This window comes from Pogona vitticeps, chromosome 3, assembly GCF_051106095.1.
Source record: "Pogona vitticeps strain Pit_001003342236 chromosome 3, PviZW2.1, whole genome shotgun sequence".
NCBI classification, from domain to species: domain Eukaryota; kingdom Metazoa; phylum Chordata; class Lepidosauria; order Squamata; family Agamidae; genus Pogona; species Pogona vitticeps.
Window position 1 is genome coordinate 248,663,695 of NC_135785.1, and position 8,799 is coordinate 248,672,493.

An 8,799-nucleotide genomic window follows, 5' to 3' on the forward strand; every position below is an offset into this window, starting at 1 on the left:
AACCTTATCCCCTTTCTCAGAGCTTGAAAAAAGTTCCTTTTTTTCTATGATCTCCCAGAATCTTCCAGAAAGCACAGACACTAGCAGGGAGGTTTGTAGTCCAGAAAACTCATGTCTTCCATGATCTGTCCTTTCAGCATGCACTGAGAGAGAGATAGACAGACAGAGAGCTGCCAACAGGACCGAATATTTGCCTATCAAGATGTTACTTTGTTAATCATTAACAAAGCCTCTTGAATTTATAGGCCAGTCCGGAAAGTGAATCTGAAGTGGTTCTCTCAGATCCTACCCATATCTGTGCTGAGGCAGATGACATCAGATAGGACGTAAGTCAGCCTCTCTTGACCTTGAAGTAATATGAAAAAGATCCTGAATCTCTTCTTTGAATTTATAAAGCAGATGCAGGATTGATGCTCCTCAATACTTGGTAAAAAAAAAGGTTTCTAGTCAAAAGTAGAGTGCTCAGCTGCAAAAGCAATATTAAACAAGTGCAGAAAACAGCAATGAAACGAGAGCATGCGGAGAGGATATTTTGCCTAGGCCAAATATAATGAGATACTGTACTTGGGGCATACAAAATGAAACACTTCCAAGATCGTCTGACGTCAGCAGGAGAAAATAATACTGAAGTCACATCTGTGGCTAAAGGTGGTCCTTTAGAATTAGGCCCTATGAGTGCTTTAGGATGATCCCAGCTAAGGGAGAGCAGCAAGAATGGGCAATTTGTTGCTTTGCTGAAATTGTTGAACTGCAACATGCTTCATTATTGGCTATGCAGGTTGATGGGAACCGAGCCCAAGAACCACTAGGTGGCCTCAAGTTGACCACTGTAATGTATAGAATGTTTGGGACTGTGAGTAAATCTCTTTGGCCTAAATGGGAGTGACAGCTGAACAGACATGGCTGGCATTGTACATTGTAGTACTCACTCATGCTTGCAAGCTGAAGAATCAATGGAATAGAGCAGTGGTTCCCAACCTAGGTGTTTTTGGGCTGCAGTTCCCAGAAGTCTTCACCACTAACTATACTGGTGATGGATTCTGGGTGTTGCAGTCTAAGGGCACCTGAGCTACCTATGTTTGGGAACTGCTGGAGCAGAGGATCTCAAGGCTGAGAAGGTTGCTTATGTAAATTAATATTTGAAGCCCACCATTATATGGATTGACTGAACCATTGCATTGTTTGGAAAAGTCTAATGCAATCTTCTAGATCTTAAATAAGGTGCCTTTGTGATGAACTAAAAGGACTTTTCCTCTTCATTTCTGCCTTTGCAGGCAGCAGAATGGGAGTGGTTTGGCATCATTTTGAGGGCAGGCCGCTTGGGACTTGAAATCCAAAAGGAAATATACATCATGGTAGGGCAATAGCAGCAGAAACCTTCTTTGAGAAGCATTTTTCACAGTTATCACTGCTCATCTCATATGCCTTCCTCCGTATGACTTTTTATTCGGGAACATTGTTCTCTGAAGGGATTTTGGGAGAAAAGAAATATATGTCAGGAGACTTCCATTGGCTGACAACCCCCCCCCCCAATGAAGAGCATTGTTGCCATGACTGTAAAATAGAACTAGCCTGATTTCATCTCCTTTTCTGGATTGCAAGCCTTTCACTTGGTTTGTTGTTCTCATTTAAGAACAACTACACAGGAGTAAGCAGGGAGTGATCTAAGACTCAGTTCATTCACACTTCTTTTTTTGGTGATATCTCAGCAATGTGATATCTCCCGCCAACCTAGCGGTTCGAAAGCATGCAAATGCAAGTACCGTAGATAAATAGGGACCACCTCGGTGGGAAGGTAACAACATTCCATGTCTAAGTCGCACTGGCCATGTGACCACGGAAGATTGTCTTCGGACAAAACGCTGGCTCTATGGCTTGGAAACAGGGATGAGCACCGCCCCCCAGAGTCGAACACGTCTGGACAAAAAAAAATATTGTCAAAGGGAACCTTTACCTTTACCTTACATCAATGTGAGTGGCAAATTAGTTTAGGTGGATGCAGTTATGAATTACTTTCATAACAATTATTGAGAATTTACTAACTCTCAGTCTCTGTATCCTCCTACATATTTGATCTGCATTCCCCTGCTCACTTCCCTCCTAGATATTATCCATCTGCAGCCTTTTGATATGCTAGTTGCAACCTCGATGATCAAAGTTGCTTGTCTCCTGTTGCCCCTCATAATAACTCTGCTCCATCAAGTTGATTCTGAATTATGGTGATCCTTTCCAGGGTTTTCTAGGTACAGAGAACACGGAAGTGGGTTGCCATGCGCTTCTTCTGAGGGCATCCTGGGACTGTACAGCTTGACCATGACTACACAGGCTGGCCAGGGGGCACAGTGGAGAACTGAACTCCCAACCAGATACCTAAACCATTGGACTATCCAGCCAGCTTGTTATCTCTACCCTCCACTTTATTGTAAATGGTAACAGAATGCCTTTAAACATGTGTCTAGGTTTCTTGGGAAAAAGTGGGCTTTTTGTTCCTATCAAGTTGGAAGTCAAATTCTTTGACACAGTGGTTGGTGGGAGTGAGATTCAATAAACTGAAGGCTTAGAACTACAACCCAAGAGAGACAAGTCTGCTAAGCAGTAGAATCTCTGTTGACCCATAGTTGTATATAGTTGACCCATAGTTGTATATGAAGGAGATGTAGCCACAGGTTCTCCCTGACGGAAGTATCTGGGAGCAGGAAGGAGCTGTTGACATAACCCTTATGGGCCACTTGGTTCAATCCAGTGGGTGAGAAAATCCTTAGGAAGGGGTTGTTGTGATAGTAACATTTCACTTCAGGTTGAGAGAGAGAGAGAGAGAGAGAGACCGGAAAGGAGCATTTATTCCCTTAGACAGCAAGTAAGCCGTTCTTACCTTGATTTAGAGTGAATATCAACACCTGCGTCCTGGAGGAGCCATGGAATAACAATCCTTTTAGGGATACTCAGTATTTGCACCTGTCTTGGTATTTTATTTTACCTCCTTCAAGATTTGTAGTCTGCAGGAACTGCTCTCTCAGAGCCTTGGATTTGTCCACGAGGGGAAGATTTTGAAAGATAGACCTGCCTTGAGATTTAGATCACGACTTGCTTGCATTAGAGGCTTATGTGGGCTTTATTTTCTGCAGCTGACTCCTGCTCTGGCACAATTTTTGTTCTTGGACTCATGGGCACTTGGTGTGGGGTGGGGAATGAGTGAGTTCTGCTTTGAGCTTTGTTGTTCTTATTGTTATGACGTGGTTTGATGTTTCAAATCTTCATGGAGCTTCATGTGTTTGCAGTGTTCATTTAGAAGTACCAAGAGAACAGCACATATTCACTATAAAAGGAAGCAACAATGTAGAAATTGGAGAAAGAACGTGGATAGGATGGATTCTTTTAACTTGTAATAGCAAGAGTATTTTTGTTTAGCTAGTAGTGACTTAATGGTTTTGTTTTGCTGCTTTTGTACTTCCTTTGGAGTAACCACTTCTATGTCACCAAAGCAAAATGAAAAAAAGAGGTCAGAGATCTGTGTAAAATGTGTGTGTGCTTATTTATATGTTCATACATTCAATACATCACCCCATAAGGGGGAAGCTAGTTACTGGTTGACCTGTGGGCTACCCTGCTGCTCCCTATGAGTGGGAAACATCAAAGCCTCTGCTTCCCATTCATAGATTTAACAATCCTTTATCTTTCACAAATAGAGGGCTCTGTCTTGCCTGAAAGACTGGATGTGTGTATGCACAGAAATAATCACTTCTATCTTCAGAACAACCAATTGCTAAAAACCAGTCGGCTTGTGCTAGATGGACCAGAGTTATACTGGGTCTGAAATAAACCAGAATTTACCACGGTCACCTAAGAGTAGAGATTACAACAGCCCAGAGGTACTCATCCTTGCATGACTTTTGCTGGTTTAGAGTCAAATTAAACATTACAAGTAATGTGTATTCTACCCACTTGAGTTAGTTGTTTTCTGTTATTGTTAGCTGCTCAGAGTAGTGCCTGGTCACTAGATGGGTGAAATAGAAATGTAGTAAGTAAGTAAGTAAGTAAGTAAGTAAGTAAGTAAGTAAGTAAGTAAGTAAGTAAGTAAGTAAGTAAGTAAGTAAGTAAGTAAGTAAGTAAGTTTCATGTTCCCACCTGTCCCTTGGTTGTTTCACCAATCCCAGGGCACAAACTATGTGTCATTTTGCTGCCATCAGTTGATTACATCAATACTCTTTATTATTAATCACAGAGGTCCAGGCAACGTGTCATTTTAAGAAGAACCAAATAGAAGTTGTTTATTGTTACAGGTGATGAAGGTACAATCAGTGTCTTTAACTCTTAACCAAACATCCCACTTCATCGACCTTCAACCACCAACTCTCTCTCTATCCACCCCCAAACTCCTAGTCTCAAACTCTCCAATCTCTCTTAACTCCAGATCTAATCTCCTCCTCCTCCTCCTGCAGAGACTCTTATATCTCGTGGCTCCGCCTCTCCAGCACTCTCATTGGTCCATGCAGATAGCATATCAATATTCATGTCCTGGACGGAAGCCACACTAAGTAAGTAAGTAAGTAAGTAAGTAAGTAAGTAAGTAAGTAAGTAAGTAAGTAAGTAAGTAAGTAAGTAAGTAAGTAAGTAAGTAAGTAAGTAAAAGAACAATTAGACCAATAACACTGATTGTTTATTACTATCTGCCTCCCATCATTTTTCATTCTTCCACTTCCTGGTGCTGCCAGACCCTCCCATTCCCTTGTTATGCTAAAACAAACCACTTGTTTACTTTTAAATTGGTCCCATTAAAAGCCAGTTGAACTCAAATGCGCAAGTTGTGGATTTCAGTTTTCAGCAAATGGTCATGTGCTTGCTTTCCAGGAGTTTTTTAATAGCTTCTCAAGCAGTTCTTGGAGTTTCAAAGGGTCTCTCGCCCGCTCCCTTACAAGGACAGAATTCTTCAAACGGTTTTTGGGTCTGTTCTGTTGTCTTTGCCAAAGGGTTGATTGCGTTTGGGTGCTAAAAGGCAGAATATCCATAATTTTTTTCCCCCACTCACTCTTTTGGGGCAGTACTAATATTTCTTCTTAGTCTCCTCTCGAAAGTCCATTGCTTCCTGGCTGAAGCCCACAAATGCTGAAGCCAGGTAATTTATATCAAATCCACTAGCAGCCAAATCCTGACCTTTGCAAACCAGTGATAAAGTACCAAGCGCCATTGCTTGCGCTAGTGCATCCAACAAAATGCCTGCGGGTAGGAGAGAGTGGAGGTAGTTTGGCTTCATCACTTCAGCAACCATAATGTATCATAACGTGTTTCATAAGAGAACAAAAATACCTTCCCAGTCAGCTCTACCATTTCCAATTACGCACAATGCGCAACCCTCTCATTGCCAACTTATCCCGGAATAACCACGCGAGACCAGGTATATGGGTTAAACATGGGCCACACTTTATTAATATTCATTCATTTTCCATGAACATGATAATCCTCCAAGGAAAAGGGGGGTCCTGCTGTAGCGCGGATTCAAATTCTTACTGGGTAATAGGTTGGCTCTTGCCCAGCTGCAAGGCTGGGCTCAGGCCTCAGTTATTCCCTTCATTATCAACATGGAATAACTGACGGTCTCTGAATTTCCCCAGACCCCTTCGTTCTCTCTGTACCTTTCGCGGGTCCGGTAGCGTCCCCAGCGCATCTTTACCTTCCAGCACCATGGTTGCCTGCCCGGTCGTGCTACTGGTCCAGATGCGCTGGAATTTGTTGCCACTACCCAATAAAACAGTATCCAGTACCTTTGAATCCACACTACCCGCCCCATGTGACCGAATGCTACCACCTTCGCTAAGCCAACGCTCCTAGTCCAGTGTGGGATAGGCAAAAAATCCCCGCCTCCATTGGCCAATTGGGTGACGGGTCAAAAATTCCTATCCGGCCCCCAATAGGGCGACCAGCTAATCTCACACTAGAAAATAGGGCAGGCGGGTGGGTTGCCAGTTCAGCAATGGCTGCTGGAGGACAAAGGGAGAACCCCCTTTAAATGCCTTCTGACCTGCCCATGCCCCTTGGCCATCCTTGCATTCGGCCACCCGACGTCATGCGTTAATCCAGGTAAGTTGGCAAAGCCCGGCCTCGATGATTGGATCCCTCCGGTCCCTCTATTGGCATGACCATTCTTTTTCCGGATTCCATCTTGCATATTATTATTATATTATTTATTTAATTTATATCCCGCCTATCTAGTCGTGGTGGACTACTCTATTTTTATTTTTATTTTATTGTTTGTTTATATCCCGCTATGGTGAAGGGCACAGCTTTTCTTCTCCTTACGACAACCAGATAAGGTTGCTCAGGCTGAGGGACTGACAGGCTCAAAGTTACCAGCTGGGACTAGAACCAGGCTTCTCTTTCTGGTACTGCACCCATTATGCCTCACTGTTTCCAACTTACAATACGAAGCAACGGGTGGCACAGTAAGCAAACGTTTCCAAGAGAAACAATCTTGTTTATAATTCTAACCGATGGCACCATCCTCCAAGATATTTCACTACCCTGCCTTTCTGTCTTTCTTTCGCAGTGGACGACCAACGTATTGACACCAACGACTATGTCAACTGACTTTGTCATCCCCACTCCTGGCCTTTGCAATTTTTAAAAAACTTGCCACTACTTTTATTTCTCAGAGGCCAGATTTCCTGTTGATTTCGAGGGATGTGTATGGTGAAAACCTTCATTTTTGTTCAGTTTTGGGGTCTTTTGGGGGTTGCTTCTTTAGTTTTGGGGTCTTTCTAAATGGCAAGGTCTACCTCTGTGCTCCTCCTCCAAAGATCAATGCCAGATTACTTTTAATGTTTCAGTCCCTGTGTGTGTGTGCGCGCGTGCAGAGATTGTAGGGGTGGGAAAATCTGTCAGTTTCTTTTTCCTTTTCTATAAAATGAACTGCTGTCTTTTGAATGACAGGCGTGGATGCAACTTTAGCCCTACATTCAATGGTTACTTACTCAGTTCTCTTGAACATGCTTTCATAAAGAGTAAGATGCCCATCATTTCTTTCCTGTTGTTTTCTCTATGCAGAGAACCATGGGTAGGAAGAAGATGGACTCCTGATCATATGTCGGTTCTCCATGTGAGCAAAAAAACTGGGAAAGTCTTCTGCAGGCACATCACTCTCCATGTGGAGAAAGCAGCAATAGTTGAGTTTGTCTAGTTGCTTCTCCGTGCTGATATCCTGTCTTGAGCCTTTAGGTGTGTTAAGCCTGGGATTTTTTTAATTTATTTATTTATTTATTTTGCTTTTTTTCTGAGCATGTGTTGATTGCTAGGTGTGGTCAGAAGAAAAGGTGAGCATTAGAGCCTTTGTGACACAGTGGTTAAACTGCAATGCTGCTCATGACCTAGATTTAATCCCAGGTAGTTGGCTTGAGGTTCACTCAGTTTTCCCTCCTTCTGAGGTCAGTTAATTTATTTTATCAAAGGGACCCATGGCTCTTTGGAGGGGTGGGGAAAGCAATGTGTAGCTCACATAATTAACTTGTAAACCACCTAGAGAATACTATGGAGGGGTACATAAGCAGCATGCTTTGCTTTTTGCTTTTGCTTTAGAGGGGCCTGACTGCTGAAACCTTCCCATATTGGAGGAAAGCTATATTATGCTGTTCCCTTATGTTTGGGCTTTTAAAAAGATCTAGTACCATTTGGCTTTTTTCCCCTCTTCCTTTCTCTGTCCCTCTCCTACTTCCCAAGTCTGGCAATACTGTACTATGCAGAGTTAGTAGCAGACCATGCCCTGAGATTTCAGAACTAAAACATGAGACCAGGGGCAGGCCTCTGTGATGTCAGAGAAATGGGGGCAGGCAAGAGCTAGGAAGGAGAATTATTCTTTAACCTGCTGATTGTGGTGCAAGGCACTCTCCTCCCTGTGTTGTCCAAAACTGCATGACGGACCCATGTGAACACAACCAGAAGCTCTCTCCCTGGCTTTTATTTATTTTATTTTTTTATTATATTTCTATACCACTCCATCTAGTAGCCTTGTCATTATTCTGGGTCCAACAGTAAAATAAACATCAAGAACACGACCACACCCCGCTCAACCCACAGATATATAAAATGTAAAATGAACTACACAGCTATACATGAACGGTGGCGGCAAACTACAAAATATATAAATTCCTCCCTGAAAAGCAAAGTTTTATGTGCTTTCTGAATGTTAGGAGGGAAGAGCCTGATGCACCTCGACAGGCAGAGCATTCCACAAAGAGGTGGCCACCACAGAGAAGGCCCGGTTCCTAGTAGAAAACTAGGAAGTCTGTTGGGGAGCTATCTGTCCCAGCCTGTGGAACCTGATGGGGAAGCCAACCGATTGAGAACGTTTTGGGATGAAGCCCCATTGGTAAATCCTTTTTTTTTTTACACCCAAGCTGAAAAACAGTTATGTTAAATGCAATGTGTTAGAGGACCCATTGGTCCTACCAAAGTTATCGTTCATGATTCTCCTTGTTCAGACAATAAAGAGTTTGTGCATCCAAAAGAATCATTAGCACTTTTTGGGAAGCATTAGGGAGAATGGAGAGTGCCCAAGCTTGAACCCACTCACAGGCCCAACGAATATTACTGTAGGAGCATACTGCTTGTTGAAATGTCATTATACATTTAGATGGCTCCCTTGGACACAGGAGATTCTCATTAAGTTTATTTGAAAACAACTTGAAGACAGTTTCAAAACTTTTGTGAGTTTTTTTTTGGTCAAGACCGTTGATTAGATATTATTCTAACACTGGAGAAAATTGAAGAGAAAATTGGACAACCGTCTGTCAAACCTGCTCTTATTTGGGT